Below are 11,673 nucleotides of genomic sequence, written 5' to 3'. Positions count from 1 at the left end.
TGGATTGCCAGGGGCTTGAATGATCTAATGAAGAAAGTGGTGATTAAATCATTGGTGCGTAACTTGAAACCCCAGATTGCCACTCTCCAAGAATCTGAACTCGAGGAGGTGGAGCAGAGGATGATAAGGGAGATCTGGGGCATCAAGAACATTAAATGGTGTTTCGTGCCTATGATTGGGACTGTTGGGGGTGTTGTTGTAATGTGGGATACCAGAAGAGTAGTAGTCGAGGATACATTAATAGGTTCCTTCTCGACTTCCATTTTGTGCAAGTTAGTAGATAGTGACTTTCAGTGGGTATTCTCAAGGGTTTATGGTCCTTCTAAAGATGCAGATAGAACTCAATTCTGGGAAGAGTTGAATGATGTGAATTCATACTGGGGTAACCCTGGTGTCTCGAGGGGGACTTCAACGTAATCTGATTTTTTTTTTTTGAAAAGTTTGGGGGGATTAGCGTGTTGGTTAAAATGAGGACGTTTGGAGAGCTTGTCCAAACTAATGAGTTGGTTGACTTTCCCTTGAATGGTAAGTAATTCACTTGGCCCAATAACCAAGAGTCTTCGATCCTGAACAAGCTTGATAGGTTCTTAGTTTCGTCACGTTGGGATGAATACTTTTCAGGGGTATCTCAAGATTCGGTGCCCAATCCAACTTCGGACCATTGCCCGATTATTTTGCAAGTAGGGCCGATTGTTAGACATCCGTCCCCGTTCAGATTTGAAAATATGTGATTGATGCAAGAGAAATTTCCGAAGTTAATCAAGAATTCGTGGGCATGCTTGAGTTTCAAAGAGAAACCAAGGATGAGGTTTTGTTTGAAGTTAAAATCCCTTAGAGAAAATCTGAAGGCATGGAACAAGAAGGTTTTTGGGAGGGTGGAAGTGAAAATGAAGGAACTCTTGTTGGAGATTGAAAAGTTGGATAGGAGGAAGGAATTGGGTCCCTTGTCTTCAGGGGCTAAAACCAAAGGGGGGAGGGGAATTCAGAAAGAGTAGAAGAACAAGGTGAATATGGAAGACGTGTGTTGGAGGCAGAAATCGAAAATTCATTGGCTTAAGGAAGGGGATAGCAAATACTAAATCTTTCCATCGCATGGCCAATGCTCACAAGAGAGGTAATTACATCTCAAAGATTAGAATTAGAGGAAGGTGGGTAGAAGGGGAGGAGGACGTTAGGAAAGGGGCGGTTGACTTTTATGTTGGCTTGTACTCAGAACCACATTCAATGAGACCTAAGCTTGATGGGTTGCTTTTTGATAGTATTTCTGGTGAACAAAAGATGTGGCTAGAGAGACCGTTTGAGGTAGAGGAGGTTCTGGTTTCTATTTCAAGCTTGTGCTCAGATAAGGCGCTTGGACCAGAAGGATTTACTATGGGATTCTTCAAGACGTGTTGGGCAACAATCAAGGCAAGGTTGATGGAAGTTTTGTTAGACCTTTTCAGTAATGGGGTACTAGATATTGGGCTGAATTGTTCTTTTGTCAATCTTACTCCGAAGAAGGCGACTGTGGAAGATATCTTGACTCTCAGACCAATTAGTTTGGTGGGCACCACTTACAAAATCATTTCTAAGTTACTTGCAACTAGGATGACAGAGGTGACATCCGGGATCATTGGGTTAAGCCAAGGGGCCTTCGTGAGCAGGAGACAAATCTTGGATGGGTTCCTGATAGCCAACGAGTGACCGGACTCGAGATTAAAATCCCAAATGTCGGGATTTCAGGGTTAGTTTGTAAGATAGACTTGGAGAAAGCCTACGACCATGTAAGCTGGAGTTGCTTAAGGTACTTGCTAAGTCGGATGGGACTTGGTCATAAGTGGATATACTAGGTAATGAGGTGTGTTTCTACCCCTTCATTTTCTATCCTCATCAATGGTTCTCCGAAAGATTTTTTTGGGAGTTCTCGAGGTATACGCCAAGAGATATGATGTCTCCCTTTTTGTTTCTAGTGGTGGTAGAGGCCTTGGGTAGAATGATTGTGAAAGCAATAGAGAATGGAGATTTGAGAGGGTTTTGTCTGAGTACTAGTGGTCCTGTGGTTACCTAGTTACAATTTGCAAATGATACGTTGATTTTTTTGGATGTGGATATTAATCAGGTGAGATTCCTTGGAGGGTTATTGTGTTGCTTTGAAGCAGTGTCCAATTTGCTAGTTAATCTCCGGAAGAGTAAGGTTATCCAGTGGGACAAGTGGTTAATGTGAATTTTCTCGCAGCATCGCTACGGTGTCAAGTAGGTGTCCTCCCTTCCTCTTATTTGGGTCTTCCCTTGGGGGCTCATTACAAGAGAAAGCATTTGGGAGCCGGTGTTAGAAGTTCCTAGAAGATTGAACTCCTAGCAAGCCAAATAGAAGTTCCTAGTGTACTACTTGTCCCTATTTTTGATCCCTAGAAGTATGGAATTGAGGCTAGATAAATTATTTAGAGATTTCTTGTGGCATGATAAGGGAGGTAAAAGCAAATTGCACTTGGTCAATTGGAAGAATGTGTGCATGATAAAGAGCAGTGGGGGTCTCAATTTTAGGAAGTTGGGAACTCTTAATGAGGCTTTGTTAGGGAAGTGGCTTTGGAGATTTGGCATAGAAAGGAAAGGATTATGACGTAAATTGATTGTAGCAAAGTTTGGTGAGGACCCTTTGGGTTGGGAGAGTGGTGATGCTAGTGATGCTAAATATCCTTTTGGGTGTGGGGTGTGGAAGGGTATTTTGAAGATTCTTCCCCAATTTAAAAGAAGAATTACTTTCAAGGTAGGGAAGGAGGGCAAGGTTAGGTTTTGAGAGGATGCTTGGTGCGAGGGAGGCCCATTGAGGGATAGATTTCCAAGGTTGTACGAAATTTGAAGGAAAAGATACCTTCTGGTTGCTAGCTTCCGAATGTTAGATCGGGAGACCATAGGTTGGGATTTGGGATTTAAGAGGTCGTTGAACGATTGGGAGGTACCGAAGATCATGGAGTTGATGGGTCACCTAGACATGGTGTCTAGAAGCCGTTTGGTGGAAGACGTGAGGTTATGGGTCCAAAATAGTAAAGGCATGTTCTCGATTATAGACTTCTACAAAGATCTCACTAGAAGTGGAGATCCGTCTTTTCCTTACATTGTGGTTTGGGGTCCTAATGTGCCTTCCAAGGTAGCATTTTTGTTTGGTCCGTTGTGTGGGAAAGAATCTAAACGCTAGATCTGTTGAGGAAAAGTGGTTTTTGTGGTCCAAATGTCTGTTGTATGTGCATGAATGACGAAGAAATATCTAACCATGCATTGCTTCACTGCGAGGTAGCCATTAAGATGTGGACTCATTTCCTTTCTTTGCTTGGAGTGGATTGGTGTATTCCGGGCACAATTAGAGATCTCCTTGGGGAATGACTTCATGTTGGGACAGGCTTCCACTATTCCACGAGGTTGTTATGGAGTTTAATGCTGTTTGTGGTGGGCATTTGGAAAACTAGAAACGGGAAAACTTTTGAAAGAATGTGAGACACTTAAATCATGAGTTGGTTATTTCGATTCTTTGTTTGTTTTTTTATTGGTGAAAAGTCTTCAAGGAGTTCAAAGGGGTGTTCTTTGAGGATTTTTAGGTCCGGTGAGACTGTGTTTGTAATCTCTTTTCCGTTTAGCTTGTTATTTGTTTATTTGGTTTTTTTTTTTTTTTGTCTTTTTGGGGCGAGTCATCTCGACCTCCCCTCTTCCTTCCTGTTTTCCTTTCAATTATCTATCAAAAATAAATAAAATATGGCCACATGGTTACAAACTTCAGACACTGCTGGTTGTGCCATTACTGTTTCAATCGGATCCAGACAGTAAGGATGGCACTCAGTATTGAATGCCGCTCTCTTAGCTATATGTTAGTCGGGATATCTACATGTGTGTTTAATTATTTTGGCTCTATGACTTGGACTCTAATATGAACTTCAATTGGAACATGATAGATTATAATCATGATTTGACTACGAACTCAAATTCAGTATTCTAACATGTTTTGAATTTACTTGGAATTTACTGCAAATTTTTTAAAATATTCAAGTTATCTATTGTAAGAGTGTGGGGCTAAATAGTAAATATACATTTTTATAACCAGTATTTTCTGAGATATGATCTTGTTTTCATATCACTTTGTATGGTTTAGCCTCATTTCCACTGCTTTGGTTTAATCTTTAATGCAGTAATGAACTTACTAGGCTATGTAGTTCATAGTAAACTTCATACTGGCATAAACATTTTGCGAAGTGACTTGGGTAAGAACCCAAGATTTTGGTTCTGTGGATCCTCAAGGGGAGAGTCGAGAAGATTGATTTTGGTAAGCAATCAACCCATGGGAATATCCATGTCTTCTTGATGTAAATATTATTTTTGTTGGGATTGTATGAACTTCATATTTATAAGTAGAAGTTTGTGATGTATGTTAGGATGTGATTTTGGAAATGTATGGATGTTTCTAGCAGGTTCTTACAGGTGCAGGAAAAATCCATGTGGAGAGAATACAGAGGACAATAGTTGAAAATAAGAAACTTTTTTGATAGGGTAAAGTGCAAAAAATTTGTTAAAAAGGAAGAGGAAGGCCAAGGAGACCACCCACAGAAGCTTAAAAACGGGAAAAAAAAATAGCAACAGAAAATAAGATACAATGGATCGACATTTTCATAAACAAGAAAAAGTATCCTACAAAAATATAAAATGGGTCCAGAACAGTCCATCTTCTGAAATTGATGGACTGTTCTTATTACTTGGCCTAACATTAGACCATAAACAATGTTCATAACAGACAAAACCATGCTGATTAAAAAACCAAACAAAGATGATGATAAGTGATGGTCTGTACCTGCAATGTTTGCCTCCTGCAATGGATGGTCAATGATATGCGAGGAGTTCCCATAATTCTTCCCGTACACAGTGGCTCTTTGAAACTTCATTTTGTTCTCAGTTAGTGTCCCTGTCTTATCAGAGAAAACATAACGTATCTGACCTAAGTCCTCATTTATATTCAATGATCTGCATTGGAACCTTGAGTCAGTACTACTGTCATACATCTGTTTATCTTCGATCATGAAGTACGATTGTCCCAACCGGACCAACTCCATTGTAATATACAAAGATATTGGTATCATTATCTGAAACACTATAATCGAACTCAGAAATGAGAAAAATATTTCCATAACAAACCCATAATATTTGTATATCTTCCCATTATTCCACCCATATGTGAAGTATCTTTTTCTGTAATAAGGCAGAGTATCGAGCTGATCCTTGTGGCGTTTGAGCCAAAGACCCATTCCAAGCGCCACGACAGCACACATGACAAAAAGAAAAACTGACAGCCAAAGGGTTTCCCTATTCATGTAGCATTCTAGTTTGCTCCTTTTGGATGGAGAAGCTGCACTATTCAACATTGCTTTTGTCTCTTGCCCGGCATACACAACAACACCAATTACCCATTCTGTATTCTTCAGTTGGCAACCACGCAAAATGATGTTTGATTGGCTGAGCGGAAATTTATGGCCATCAAATTCCATGTTGGCTGTAAACTCATAAATATTTCTGTTAGGCTGCTCACATCTGATAAGCCCGGAAATGTTGTTACTCCCATCAAAAACTGATGAAGCTGTTTCTTGCCGAGCATACCTCGTCTTCAAGTTCGACTCACCATCTAGATTCATGGTTTGAATGTATGCTATACCGCTTGGATCACTTGTCCCAAGTAAAACCATGTCACATGGAATTGTCTCATTAGCACAAATTCTCAAAACTTCACCAGCTCGAATCTTCTTCCATTTCTTCATTCGGAATTGACCAGATTGTAACACTGGGACTTGTCGGTTATTCTCTTTACGATCTGATCTGTGTCTTCGCCAATCTTCATAACCATCTTTAATAGCAGTGACACAAAGCACAAACAAGAGAGGAAAAAGGGATACGGTTCTACCAAAAACAGCAAGAGGGGGAAGTTGGTTGAGGACAGCAATAGCAAGGAAATACAAATAAGCAACTCGATGAAACTGTATGAATAGATTCTTCGGCAAGAAACTGATAACAGTGTACTTGCTTGTACGGATCTCATTCCCCGTGAATTCATACTTGTCATTCGTCCTTCTCGGATCATTAACATAAATCAATCTAGGGTTCTCTTCTGAAGAAAAAACATCTTCAAATTGCACACTTTTGCGACGAATCCGCTGAGATTTGTTCGGCTTTTCTTGTACCAAAGAAGAAGAAGAAACCACTTCGAAGGTGGTTGTTGTTGTCGTGGAATAATCACTTTGTAGATCCATTGTACCACCACCCCAGGATACAAACCGTCGTCTTCCTTCTTCCGGAGTGGGGCATTCCACTAGAAACCGATGAAAGACTTGGGACTCGGCAGACTGAAACCGCTTCGTCTTCTTAGATAGAGAATTAGAGTTTCCAAGGGGTTTAGAGGCAATTTTATTATCGTCCTTCACATAAAAGGAACACCTTTGAGGATCATCAAAATTTGAAGATGAGAACAAAGCAGTAGGACAGAGATGGCTAAAGGAGCCTACAACATTCAAAGCAGGAGGAGATAGCAAGGGCTGCCCAGAAGTCATAAATAATCCTCCGGCGACACATTTGGATATTATTAGATTTCTAAAGATTATGTGCAAAGTTCTTCCTCTTCAGTTCTTGAACAAACAAATTTATTGGACGAATTTGAGATTGATTTGGCGGAAAATGATGCCCTATCCCATTATGCTGAAGGGCGAAACATGTTATTCCAATTTTAATATTCCATCTCTTCTTCAATTTATTTTCTTGTTGCGGATGAAGCACAAAACCTTGAGAAAATCTAATAGATCCTTAAAATTACTTCAATCAAAATTGCTGTTTCTGAGAATTCTCGTAAAAAGTGAAATTTTGCTAAATCTCATAGATATCGAAGCACAGATTGATCGCATATTGTAACCAAAACCCACGCGTACCGAAATCTGTGCAAATTCAGAAATTATCAAGCAGTTTTCACATTGATTTACATGAAATATCTCACATTTCCGCTGAGATCAACAGCTCAATATGAATCCAACAGAATATCAAAGATCAAGTAAATGATCCACCCAAAAACAGGAAAAAATAAATAAATAAAGAAATGCGATCTGGATTCACCCACCTTTAGCCATCAAATGCCTATATTCTTGAAGTTGGCGAAAGTAAACCTGCACAGATCCCTTAATGCGCTGAATTAGACGCTCAGTAGCACAGATCTGATCTCTAGTGCAGGTTCTTTACATGAGTTCTTCGTCTGGAATCGGGATTTACGTGTTTGCAGGTTCATATATGGTGGAGCTAGGGTTTGAAACAGAACACGTGAACGGTTGTTTTTGTGTAATAAGTTAATCCGATCGTCGAACGACTCGAATTGACAGAATGAAGAGAAAGAGAGACAGGAGAGGACGAGTGGTGGAGCACGAATCTTGGCGGTGTGACGCTTCTTTTCAGGACTCGCTAGCTTTTTATAGAATTAAACCACTATTTTCGAGGTTTTCTAAATGAGATCCCTACAATTCTAAGAAACTGTGATGGAACCTTTTATAAAAATAATAGTTTTTATCGGTTATGGTTCAAGTCCCTTAGCCTGCTTAAAAAACAGTACTCCTATTTTTTTAATCTGAAAAAGAAAAAAAAATGTAAAAAAGTATTTGGTAATATGTTTAGAAAGGAATTTTTTTCTAAAATGTTATTAGAATTAGATGAAAACTATTTTTATTTAGGGACCGACTAGTTGCACACCACCCACTACCAATTGCATTACATCACTTAAAAATTTCCCTTTGCACTCAAAATTAAAATAAGAATGTTGAATTCCTCTATTTTTTTTATTTTTCGTTCTTCCTCTTCTTCAACCATGCTCGTATAAATTATTATTGATTTAACAATTTTTGTAAGAAATAATCGATCGTATAACAAGCATTTGTACAATTTACACAAGCAAAGAAGACAGTCCTGAGAAGGTCAATATACCCTAAATGTTGACATTACCTGTATGAAGTGCAACTAGTACGTTAAAATAGAGGTTATAAAAAAATGGTTATTTTTCATAGTTAGTGTGCAACCAACTACTAGCAGGCGCACTGAACGTCTATCCTCCAAAGATCACTACTTGTTTTGGGTTCAAAACAAAAGATTTCATACCAATCAATTAGGGTGGTTAGGGCCTATGACAATACCAATAGGGATATATTGGGAATCTTGCATCTTCGACTATCCATAAGCATAGCAGACTTCCTTATTGAATTTCAAGTCCTAAACATCCAGTCTTCTTTCAATCTATTGTTGGGAAGACCATGGTAATACAAAATCAACGCTATCCTTCTACATTGCATTAGAAGGTTAAATTTTATCACGAATGGATTAGTGATTACCCTTCATGGGATGGTAAAATCGTGGGGGTTGTAAACGATACAGAAATAAAATAAAAAGAAGTCATTGTTCGAAATTCAGCCAAAACATCTGGGGGTACAGCTCAGCGGTTTTGAATTTGAGAATATCTGCTCAATTCAGTATGACGAGTCTACAAAAGAATTTTTTTTCTATCGAGAATACTTATTGCATGAATAATATGTTAAAGAATATGAGACTTTTCTTGGGCATGGGCTTAGGTCGCAAACAACAAGAGATTAAAATTGCACCCATTGTTCGAGAGATTGTCGGTACGTTTGTACTAAGGTACAAATCTTCCAAGGAAGACTGGGCTCAATATTGGAAGGCAAAGCGAGATAAGAAGAATGCAAGAAGATAAGGGCACATCATAGATATAATCAGTATGAAGCCCTACCATAAGACTCTCAATGGGTATTTCATGAATGTAGGGGAAGGTTTCCTTTATTGTGGTTTCCCAGAGCCCTTCATCGATCATATCACAGGTACCCGTCTACTGGGATTTAAGATCTTCTTTAGGATGAATTGGCATGAAAGGGAAGAAGATGAAGCATCTAAAAAAGAAGAAGTTGACGATTGACAAGCATCTGAAGAAGAAGAAGTCGACCAGATGTTTCTTAAAGATAGCAGTGTGCTAGTTTGGTCAATCGGGTGTGGTATTCCAAATCCACATTCTGTAATCAAGTCTGATGTTGGGTCTTTCTCTAATTGCCATGTCATGAGTTATTTACTTTACGTCAAGTCTAATCCTGTTAGTTCTGCTGAGTCTGTCAAGTCTGCAATAAGTCCTATCACCTTATCTATTTTGATGAAATAGAAGAAATTTCTGTTTACCCATAGTACAATAACGATTTAACTAATAATATGACTTCAGAAGGAAAGTCTCCTGACAAAGAACCCCTCTCTAAATTAATCAAATTGATCGGGCAAGAAGATGAACATCAGACTCAACCTGTAATGGAAAAAACAGAGATGGTTAATCTCGAAACCAAAAAAAATCCTCAAGAGATTCGGATTGGTGTCGCTTTATCTCCCAAAGAACATGATGAGACAGTAAATTTACTTAAAAAATTCAAAGACGTGTTTGTATAATCTTATGAGGACATTCCAAGAGTAAACATGGATATTGTTCAACATCGAATTTCGTTATCCCGATACTCGACCAATAAAGTAGAAACTCAAACATATGAAATTAGAATAGACACTAAAAATTAAGGAAGAATTCACGAAGCAGATTAATGTCGAGTTTTTGGAAGTGGTAGAGTATCCTAAATAGGTCGTTAATGTAGTCTCAATTCCTAAGAAAGATGGAAAGGTGAGAATGTGTATGGACTTCGGGGATTTGAACAAAGCAAGCCCAAAAGATAGTTTTCCTTTACCCCATATAGATGTTTTAATTGACAATACAACAGGACATGTTATGCTCTCGTTTATGGATGGATTTTCGAGATATAATCAAATAAATATGGATCATCGCGATATGCACAAAACATTGTTCATTGCGTAATGGGAAACATTATGTTACAAGGTTATGCTTTTCGATTTGAAGAATATTCGAGCTACTTATTAGAGATCAACAACAACTTTATTACATAACATGATACATAAAGAGGTCGAGGTCTTTGTAGACGACATGATAGTAAAATCCAAAGAGCGACATGCAGTTGCACTAGAAAAATTTCTTACAATGATTCAAAAGTATCAATTACGTCTCAACCCGTAGAAATGCGTGTTCGGAGTTACTTCAAGAAAACTATTAGGATTCGGGGTAAGTCAAAGAGGGATTGAAGTAGATCCTGAAAAAATTAAAGCTATGCAAGAAATGGCACCTCCTAAGACAGAAAAGTAGATTCGAGGGTTATTGGGTAAAATTCAATATGTCAGCAGATTCATCGCTTAACTCACCAATGTCTGCGAGCTTATATTCAAGATTCTCAAGAAGAATGAGCTAATGGTTTGGAATGAGCAGTGCCAACAAAATTTTAATCAAGTTAAGGAGTATCACACAAATCCACGTATCTTAGTTCCACTTATCCCAGGTAAATCGCTTCTTCTTTACCTATTAGTCACAGAGGTATCTATGGGATGCATGTTAGCACAATATGATAAAAAAAGTTATAAAGAAAGAGTCGTCTACTACATTAATAAAAAGATATTAGAGTATGAACAAAAGTATTATTCACTTGAGAAGACCTGTTTAGCATTAGTATAGGTTACTCAAAGGCCTCAACACTACATGCTCTCTTACTCAGTTATCTGATTATCTCGGATAGATCCTCTTAAATAACTCTTCGAGAAGCCGGCACTGATAGGAAGAACTGCACAATGATTATTGTTATTATTTGAGTTTGATATCACTCATGTCACGAAGAAATCTATTAAGGAAAGAGTTGTGACAGAATACTTGACTGATCACCCAGTAGTAGAAGGAATAAGGCATGTTGATTAATTCCAAGATACGAATATCTCGAATATTGGGAAAAAATCACAAAACCAAGTATGGCAATTATACTTTGATGGAACCATAAATCAGAATGGGTATGAAATAAGGACAGTTATGTTCTCAGTTAGAGGATGTCACATATCAATTGTTATTTAGTTATCTTTCTCCAATACGAATAACACATCTGAATATGAAGCATGCATCGCTAGACTTGAAGCCATTTTAAATCTGGACATCATAGAAATTGAGGTATTCAGAAATCTAACATTGGATTGGAAGAATGAAAAACTAGGGACGAGAAATTGAATTCTTATCATGAATATCTGCTAAACTTAGTAAGAAAATGCAGAGTCATTCTATCCCAACATCTATCAAATGAAGATAATAGATTTGTTGATGCCTAGGCCACCCTCTCATCAATGATTCATCTACATCCAGGTATGAAATTAAGATTTATTACTATTGAAGTCAAATACAAACCAACGTATTGCCATCAGGTCAACATTATTTTCCGACTCATTAACAAAAAGTCATGGTATACAGACATCTAAAGAGTTTTGGAAAATTAAGAGTTCCGAGAGTAAGCATAGAGGAAAGAGCGACAAACCTTATAGAGATTCACATCTAAGTTCATCATGTGCGCAAGAAACTTATACAAGAGATCTTATGATAAAATCCATTTATCATGTATCCATAAAAATCAAATTGAACAAATAATGGTTGAACTACATTCAAGAGACTGTGAACCTTATATTAATGGGGAGATGTTAGCTAAAAGAATTATGAGACAAGAGTATTATTGCCCGATGATGAAAATATACTATCATCATATGGTCAAGACTTGCCAT

The 11,673-nt window shown here is 38.0% G+C and overlaps 1 pseudogene across 1 annotated transcript; it reads right to left on the bottom strand.

Moving 5' to 3' along the window:
• Positions 1-3,672: 3,672 nt before the first annotated feature.
• Positions 3,673-7,449, bottom strand: LOC147381124 (phospholipid-transporting ATPase 1 pseudogene; annotated as a pseudogene). The gene is made up of 2 exons (XR_015174761.1): positions 7,115-7,449; positions 3,673-6,935 (listed from the first exon to the last, which is right to left on the bottom strand). The product of XR_015174761.1 is annotated as a phospholipid-transporting ATPase 1 pseudogene (transcript).
• Positions 7,450-11,673: the final 4,224 nt, after the last annotated feature.

Source organism: Akebia trifoliata, unplaced genomic scaffold, assembly GCF_017979445.1.
Source record: "Akebia trifoliata isolate Shusen 1 unplaced genomic scaffold, ASM1797944v1 Contig00745, whole genome shotgun sequence".
Lineage (NCBI taxonomy): Eukaryota > Viridiplantae > Streptophyta > Magnoliopsida > Ranunculales > Lardizabalaceae > Akebia > Akebia trifoliata.
Note: the sequence above shows the minus strand (reverse complement) of the source record. Positions and strands in the feature narration are given on the sequence as shown.